Source organism: Carlito syrichta, unplaced genomic scaffold (assembly GCF_000164805.1).
Source record: "Carlito syrichta isolate Samal-C Ts95f unplaced genomic scaffold, Tarsius_syrichta-2.0.1 Scaffold305799, whole genome shotgun sequence".
In the NCBI taxonomy this organism is placed as follows: Eukaryota; Metazoa; Chordata; class Mammalia; order Primates; family Tarsiidae; genus Carlito; species Carlito syrichta.
The window spans coordinates 76,369-85,914 of record NW_007249895.1 but is presented as its reverse complement, the minus strand read 5'-3'; positions in this window follow the sequence as shown (position 1 = coordinate 85,914).

Here is a 9,546-nt window from a genome sequence, read left to right as displayed (position 1 = left end):
GCTGGGCTCCGGCGATCCTTCAGCCTCAGCCTTCCAAGTAGCTGGAACTACAGGCGAGCGCTACCACATCCGGCTAATTTTTTATTTTATGTAGAGAACATTTAAATAAATAGAAGGATCTATAAATTCAGAGATGTATGTCATAGGGAGGTAAATTATCCTCAAATTGATCTAGAGACTCCAAGAAGTCCCAATCAAAATCGTCAGCAGGTTATTTTTAGTTGACAAGATGATTCTGTTTAGATGACAAGATGACAATATTTATAGGAAAATACGAAGCGCAAAAAGTATCATGGATAATCTTGGAAGAGACATATCTAAGTGTAAGTTAGAGGACTTATACTACCATGTGTCAGGAATTATTATGAAGCTACAGTAATGAAGGCAGTGTGGTATCAGTACAAGGACAGACAAAAAAGACCAATGAAATAGAATATTCTAGAAGCAGACAAATACATTAACATTTTATTTAAGTCAAATAATGTATTGAAGAGTAATGAGGAAAGGGCAGTCTTTAAAAAACAACACTGAGTTAATTATGGAAAAATTAATTTTGATGTCTAACTTACAATGTACACAAAATAAAATACCAAAGAGATTATTGACCCAAAAGTAAAAGGTAACATAATAATGGTTTTGGAAGAAAATTATGAGCATATATTCATGATTTTGGAATAGACAACATTTTCTTGAACAGGAAACAAAAAACATATACCACAAAGGAAAAAACATAAAGTAGGTTACATTAAAATTAAGAATTTTTGTTCATTGAACTATTCCATTGAGAGAGTGGAAAAGTAACCCAAAGAATGACAGAAGATATTTGAAATACACATATCCAAAGAAGGGAATCATATATATATGTTGCAAATCAAAAAAATTAAAGGCGCACAATCCAAAAAACATGAAAGACTTGACTGGCGTTTCACTAGGGAGAATATCCAAAATATCAAGAATATGAAATGATGTTCAATTACACTAGTCATAGGAAAATGCAAATTAAAAAGACAACCATTACATACCCACTAGATTTATATCTAAAATATCAAATGTTGGCAATACTACGGTACAACCTATAGGTAGGATTGTAAATTGGCAGAATCACACTGGAAAATTGTCAGTATCTACTAAACACTGAAGATACATCTACCTTAAGCCTCTTAATTAAACTTCCATTATCCACCAAAAAGCTGTGCCAAAATGCTATTCAAAATGGCTTCAAACATCTTAAACAAACCAAATGTTACCAACAGTAGGATGACAAATCCATTGTGATATATTCCCACAAAAAATACTATACAAAAATGATAGTAAAACTCAACACTGCTACACACAAAAACATGGATGAATCTCATAAACATAATTTTGAATGAAGGAAGCAAGAATATATTATTCCATTTATGAAAAGTTCACAAACAGGCAAAACGAATCAATGACGCTAAAGACAGAAGCTACCTTGAGTTGGAAGATGGAGGAGAATGAGTAAATTCTAAAGTGCTGTCAACATTCTCTTTCGTGTCTGAGTGGCAACTAGAACAATGTGTTCCCTTTATAAAAACATGTAGCAGCCGGGCTTGGTGGCTCAGCCTGTAATCCCGCGCCTTTGGGAGGCTGAGGTGAGTGGATGGCCTGAGCTCGTGGGTTCGAGACCCACCGGGCAGGCGAGACCTCATCTCTACAATAAAAAAAAAAAAAAAATCAGCCGGGCGTGGTAGCGCATGCCTGTAATTCCGGCTACTCGGAAGGCTGAGGCGGAAGGATGGCCGGAGCCCAGCAGGCGAGGCTGCGGTGGCCGGGAGCGGCCACTGCACTCCAGTCTGGGCGACAGAGTGAGACTCCAACTCAAAAAAAAAAAAAAAAAAAACATGTAGCTCATGCACCTATGATTCATATACTATTCAATGTTTTCTCTATAGTGTGTTCTTTTATCATTATTATTGCTATTATTATTTTCTGAAGTTTCTTCATGCAGCAATGGAATTAATAGCTTGCAGTGTGTGTGAAGTTATGAGTTTCGTGTGACCTTAAGAAAGTTATTTACTATTTAAATTTCACCTTCCTCATCAGGAAAGATTTTTTTTTAAGACTGCATGAGTACCTGGCAATATGTACATTGCAAATTTCTCCCAATTTTCACAAATTTCCTATACTACTTATAAGTAAGAACCCATGCGAAGCTTTGGATAGGGGGAAAAAGACAATTTCTGTCAGTTAACCATTGTGAATCTCTATTTCTCTCATTTTCATCTGTCACTTCCTTCTGCTGACTTTGTTTCCTCAATATCCCTCAAGATGATTTTTTCCTTTCTGTTCCCATAATCACTCCCTTCATCTTTCCTACCTAGACATAGTAATGACTTCCTAACTAGTCCTTCTGCTTCCCTCTCAGAATTCCCCAATCAGCACTCTGCTGCCAGAGCGAACACTTTAAATGCAGCTCTGATCATACCAACCCTCATATTTTTAATTTACATGGATTCCATTCACTTTATCAGATCACAAAACAAGTATCTGATCCCTACTTTTCCACTCCAGCATCAACTCTTTAACATCCCTCAAATGACCTCTAATGTGTCTAAAACACTAACAGTTTCTAAACAACCCATGATATTTATGTTACAGGACCTTGCATATAGCTCTCCTTCTCTTAAGAATAACTCTTGCCAGGCTCGGTGGCTCAGTCTGTAATCCTGCACTTTGGGAGGCTGAGGTGAGTGGATTGCCTGAGCCCGCGGGTTCAAGACCCGCCTGGGCAGCAAGACCTCATCTCTACAATAAATAAAAAAAATCAGCCGGGCGTGGTAGCACATGACTGTAATTCCGGCTACTCGGAAGGTTGAGACGGAAGGATCGCTGGAGCCCAGCAGGTCGAGGCTGCAGTGGCCAGGAGCAGGCCACTGCACTCTAGTCTGGGTAACAGAGTCAGACTCCAACTCAAAAAAAAAAAAAGAATAACTCTTGGTTCCATTTCTCTCTTCAAACTCAGCTCAGATACCGTCTTTCTTATAAGGTCTTCTCTTTCCTGGCATTTGGGGTTCTGGCACAGTTGATCCTCCTATAAATTCCCATTGTGTCATTCCACCATAATGCTTGCAAAGTTGCATTTAGATCATTTATTTATTTATGTGTCCAGCTGACTACTCTGGGGACTACTAAGAAGTAAAACTGTGTCTTTTATATCATTGTTACCTAATCCTAAAACATTCTTCATAAATGAATGAATGCATGAATGAGTAAATAAATAAAAGAGCATAATATTGAGCTGTCTTTCATGGGTTGCTTCTCAGGAATATTTTCACAAAGATTTTTGAAGGAACTACATAAAATCAAGTTGAGGTCAAATTTTCTGAAAAGAGGAGATATTATAGTAAACTCTACCCTCTATAACAACGCAGAAACATTCCCAGATAGGCAGACAGATAATTTCAGTAGGAAAAGACTCTAGTCTTGTAATTCACATACCTATTTCTGACAGGGATTCAAATGTTCTAAGTTTAAGGGAACTTGAAGAATGTATTATCCCTACAAGTCTTAGGTTGTAATTCTCACAAGAACGATTCATCCCTTCAACTTGCAAACTGCTCTTAAATCAGGACTACAAAGTTGAGAGAATACAATCTATATTCCTTAATAACTGGTGGTAGAAAGTACATTATAAATGGTCCCATGACTTCTTTGGGGAGGATGGAATTCATCACTCCGTTGGCTGTCAAAAGATCCTATTTGAGAGCTTGTGTACTTGAGAATTAGTTCATATAGTAGCAAATCACCAACAGACTTAAAGTGAGACTACGTTTATGAATAGAGAAATGATTTAAGGTTCTGTTCTCTTGGTACTCATAAAGGAGGAGATTTGGAGGCCAGATCCTGAGAGAAGTGACTAGTGTCTACCACCAATCAAGCTACAAGTGTGGATCTGCTTCTTCAAGGATCAGAAGAGTTATATGTCATATATATATACATTATATATATATATATGTGTGTGTCATATATATATGTCATATATGTGTCATAATATATATATATATTACAGTGGGTTTTTGTTTTTATTTTTGTTTTTTTGAGTTGGAGTCTCACTCTGTCACCTAGACTGGAGTGCAGTGGCCGCTTCCAGCCACTGCAGCCTTGACCTGCTGGGCTCCGGCGATCCTTCCGCCTCAGCCTTCCAAGTAGCTGGAACTACAGGCGCGCGTTACCACACCCGGCTAATTTTTGATTTATTATAGAGATGAGGTCTCGCCAAGTTGCCCAGGCAGGTCTCGAACCCGTGGGCTCAGGCAATCCACTCACCTCAGCCTCCCAAGGCGCGGGATTACAGGCTGAGCCACCAAGCCCGGCTGTAGTGGGTTTTTTTTATAAAGTAGTTACTCATCTTTGTGAGCAATTTTTTCTGTCAGTGACCAAGTCATAATTACCTGAGTCTTCCCTTCAGTATCTGCTCTGTGGCACTTTCACCTATAGGGTTCTCGGGAGACGAGGGTTTGAATAGGTACTCAGGAGCTCTTGTGATCCAGAGATCCAGAAAGTATGTTTTTGTTTTTGTTTTTAACATGAAAGCTTATGAGGGATAGAGGTCCCTGTCCTCAGTTTTATCTACATTCTTCAGATGTTCATTTGCAACAGACTCTTGCTTCTAATTTGCTGCATGATGGATAGTGACAGTTGCACATAAAGCCACTCAGAGCCCATGAGGGAAGAGGGAGCATCCATTACCTCCAGTTTGTGCACATTACTGTCATTACCCTTCCACATTTGAGCATGAGCTGCAATCATAGCTTGTCAAAAACTATGAAATATCTCCTATTTCCTTCAGTATCACTGGTTTCTTGTGACTCACCGTGTCATTTTACTAAGTTGGTGACATCTGTGTCTGTGCCATAAAATATGTAGTGGCAATATTGCTCATTTTTTTGGAGTGAACATATTTGTGTAATGATTTGCAAATGGTATGTGTGTGTTTGCATGTGTGTGTGTGCATGTACATCTAAATGCTTATATTTGTACGCATCCAGTCAGCACATGAAGGCAGACATAAGGCTCCGAATCCCAAGAATTTGGAAATACATACCCAACTAAAAGGCAGCATGCAGAGTAGCAATGCAGAAATATGCAAAGTTACTTACAGGGACAAAATGATTCCTAGGCCAGAAAAAATTGACTATATCCTGAGTAACAGTGAAACGATATCTAAATGTGAATGATCAAGAAGTAATTGGCTAGATTAAGAAGCACTAAGAAAAACAGGAAAAATGTGGAAACAAATATCATCGGTGTCCATTCAGCCTTCTCCAAAGCAAATGGGTGCTGCCCAAAAATGATAAAATCATGCCATCTTGGCATATCTCAGCCACAGAGACCATAATTTTTCTCACCACCATACTAGCCAGTCTTCCAATCAAAAGGGTGTTTTCCAGGTTCCTCCACACCAGGAAAAAAGAAGCTCTTTATTGAGCACATAAATATTCCCAGCCCCTGCACATGGGTCTCACACACACACACACACACACACACACACACACACACACACACACACGGGGGGGAGGGAGGGAGAGGGAGAGAGAGAAAGAGAGAATAAAATAGTATGCTGGTTTGTCTTGTGAATGCATGAGAATTTCCTTGATGTGTACCTGGTGTTACTTCTCCAAATCTCAGATCAGTTCTGAAGCAATGAAAAGTCTGAGCACATAAGTAGAAATATACAAAAAGGCCACAGGGGCAAAAGAACTGAGAATACCATCAAATGAATGACTGAGGCAATGGTTTCTATATTTTAGGATGGACAGATAAGAGAATAAAGACAAGAGAAGATGTAAAATGGAGAGAAGTTAGAGGGGTCAGGAAACTAGATGAATTCAAAGGACAAGGAAGATGGGAGAAACTCAGTGAACCTGATCAAATGGCAGGAAATGGTGAGCAGAAACTGGACAATCTAAACTGATGATTTGGAGGCAGTGGAGCAAATCCCAGTGATTGCAAGGTCCAGGATGTGGCTGTGGGAGATCATTGAATATGAGTTCAAGATGTTGTTTGAGTTATTCATCCATTCCAACGTTTGACATCTAGGATGATGGTACAAAGAAAGTTAGGCAGAAATAATATGAATTAGGTACCCAAATCTGCAAAAACTAAGGTCCAGTATTTCACTCACATAACTACCTTTATGTCATCACATTTCCTTCATGCTCTTCCTTCCCATTTGATGGTGTGCCATCCCTGCATCACATGTCCCTACCTCATCTGCATGGAGAATACAGATATCTTCCCTAGAATATGAGTTATTTTTGGAGTATATCCTCCCTACAGGATAAGTTCATCTTTGTATGCAATACTATATGTAATTCAATGGCTAACTCTGTACATGTTTATTGACTAAAGGAAGCATCATCATCACTGGTAGAACTCTAAAATGTAATCCACGTAATACATTATTTCATGTGGTATTTTTTAAAAAACAGGAGAAAGAAGCAATAAAGAAATCAAGAAAGAAAATTTTCACAGGCTGGGCTCAGTGGCTCAGCCTGTAATCCCAGCATTTTGGGAGGCCGAGGCAAGTGGCTTGCCTGAGCCCATGGGTTCGAGACCAGCCCGGGCTACCTGGCAAGACCTTGTCTCTACAATAAATAAAAAATTAGCTGGGCATGGTAGCATGTTCCTGGTTCTGGCTATTTGGAAGGCTGAGGCGGAAGGATTGCTGGAGCCCAACAGGTCGACTCTGGGGTCTCTGAGCCCAGCAGGTTGACGTTGGGGTGGCCGCGTGCGTGCCACTACACTCCAGCCGGGGCAACAGAGTGAGACTCCAACTCAAAAAAGAAAAAAGAAAGAAAGAAGGACAATTTTCTAAATAGGGCAATATATTTTTCAAAATTGAAGGCATTGTGATCTGGATGAATACAATATCGGTGGAGGTATCAGGGCAGGAATGTGAGTCCTCTGAACTGGAAAGTGAGTATAGAGGAAATAAGGGAAGGCAGTAATAAGGCAGTTCACTCTCCAGGGTGCTTGACTCAGACACAGGGTAGTAGTTGGAGAACTTTTCCTAACAATTTGAAGTTTTTGATGCTGTGGTAAATGGCACTTTTAAATTTCACTTTCAGATTGTTGCTAGTACAAAGAAGTAGTTAAATTTTTATGTTTCTCATTGATCCTGCAGCCTTACTATACTCATTTATTTCTTCTAGTAGCTCTTTAGTAGATGCTGTAAGATTTTATACACAGATAATCGTATCTCCAAATAAAATAATATTACTTCTTTTTTTCATTTAGTTTTTATTCCCTCATTGCAAAAGCTAGATTCTCTAGCTTGATACTAAATAAAAATGGTGAAAGAAGACATTCTTTCTCTGTTCTTTTTTCCTTGAAGGAAAGCATTCAGTCTTCTACCATTAAAAAGGATTTTAGCTATAAATTTTTTGTAGTTGCCCTTTATGAAAATTAAGGACATTTTCTTCCCTTCCTGTTCCAATGACAATTTTTATTTGGAATGTATTATGTATTTGGCCAAATGCTTTTTCTCTATTGAGATGACCATATGTTTGTTTATATGTATGTTTGTGTGTTTATTAGTCTCTTGATACAGTGAATTATATTGATTAGTTTTTGAATGATCAACTAATATTGCATTTCTTGGATAAATCTCATTTGGCTATAATGCAGTTTACTTTTTTAAAATTGTTTGATTTACTTAAATTTTGCTAAGAATTTGTGCATCTGTGTTTATGAGAGAAATTAGTACATAAGTTTCTTTCCTTGTAATGTATTTGCTTTGTTGTATAAACAGAAAAATGCTGATCTCATCAAATGAATTGCGAAGTAGTCTCTTCAAATTTCTAAAAGAGCTTACATAGAATTGGTATTATTTCCCCCGTGGATGTTTGGTAGCATTCACTACTGAAGTTATCTGAGTCTGGAGTTTTCAATTTCTTTAACATATATAGAGGTATTGTTATTATACATTCTTTTGAGTGAGTTTTGGCAGTCTGTGTCTTTCAAGGAATGTGTTCATTTTGGTTACATTTTCAAGTGTACTAGTATACAGTGGTTAATAATATTTGTCATAATTTTAATGTCTATATAACCTGTAATAACGTCTTCTCTTTCACTTCTGATATTTATAATTTTTTTTTTCTCCAGATGAATCTGGGTACAGGTTTATCAATTTTAATGATCCCTAGGAACTAGATATCGGTTTCACTGATTTTTCTCTATTGCTTTTCTGTTTTGTTTTTCTGGGATTTTTCCCTTTACTTTCCACTCTTTATTATTTCCTTCTACTTGCTTTTGGCCTAATTTATTACTTTCCTTTTTCTTGGCTCTTTAAGTGGAGACTAAGAACACTGAGTTGAGACCTCTTTTCTTTTTTTTCTTTTTTCTTTTTCTTTTTAGCATTTTAAAGTTACCTTTTTTATTGATTCAGTGTTATGTTGTAGCAAACATTTTACTGCTTTTGAGAGTTCTGACAAAGTTGATTCTAACAGCTCTGCACTTGGTTTTTTGTTTTGTTTCATTTTGAATGCTTCTGTGAATAGGCAGGTGATTTGGGAGTTACCTATTCTGCTATTTTGCTTCAATGTATCTTGAATTGTTGATTGACTGGTCATATTGTCCCTGGCTTCCTGTATGTCTCTTTTTATTTCACTCTTACTTTGAGAACTATTTTGCCCAGGTATAAGTTGACTGTGTATTTTTCCCAGTACTTCAAATATGTTGCTCCTCCCTCTTATAGCTTGTGTTGTTTTCAGTAAGAAATCTACTGTTGTTTTAATCTTTATTCTTCTGTAAGTAATGTGTCTCTGAATGTAATGTGTTCTCTGGCTGCTTTTAAGATTTTCCCTTTATCACTGGCTTGAAGTAGTTTAAGATATGCTTTGGTGTATTTTTCTTCATATTTCTTGCACTCGAGAGTCATTAAGCTTTTAGGATTTGTAGATTTGTATGGAAAGCATGCTTTATAAAGAGGACAGAAAAGCTCCCACAGAGGGAGGAGATGGGGGGGTTGCCCTTTTCTTTTCTAATATAAGCATTTAATGCTATGAACTTCCCTTTGAGTGCTGAATTAGTTGCATTCAATAGATTTTAAAATGTTATGTTTTTACTTTCATGCAAAATAAAAGGTTATTAAATTTCTCTTTTGACATTTTTATTTAACCCATACTTAATTTATAAGTATGTTATTTAGTTTCTAGATAGTTGGGAATTTCCTAGAGATCTTTCTGTTATTTATTTCTACTTCACTCTATTGTGGTTTTTGTATGCTTTGAATTTTCAAAAATTCATTGAGACTGCTTCATTTGGCTATGTGCTCTTGGATACTTTGTATTTGTATTCTTCTATAGTTGCATAGGGTATTTTAAAATGTAAGTTAGATCCAGGGGGTTGGCTACATTCTTCAAATCTTTCATATTCTTGCTGATTTTCTATATACTTGTTCTAAACATTTTAAGAAAGGGAGTTGAAAATTTTTTGAAAATAATTGTGGATTTCTACATTTCCTCTTTCAGTTCTATCAGTTTTTGCTTGATATATTTGAAGTTTTTTTTATTAGGTGAA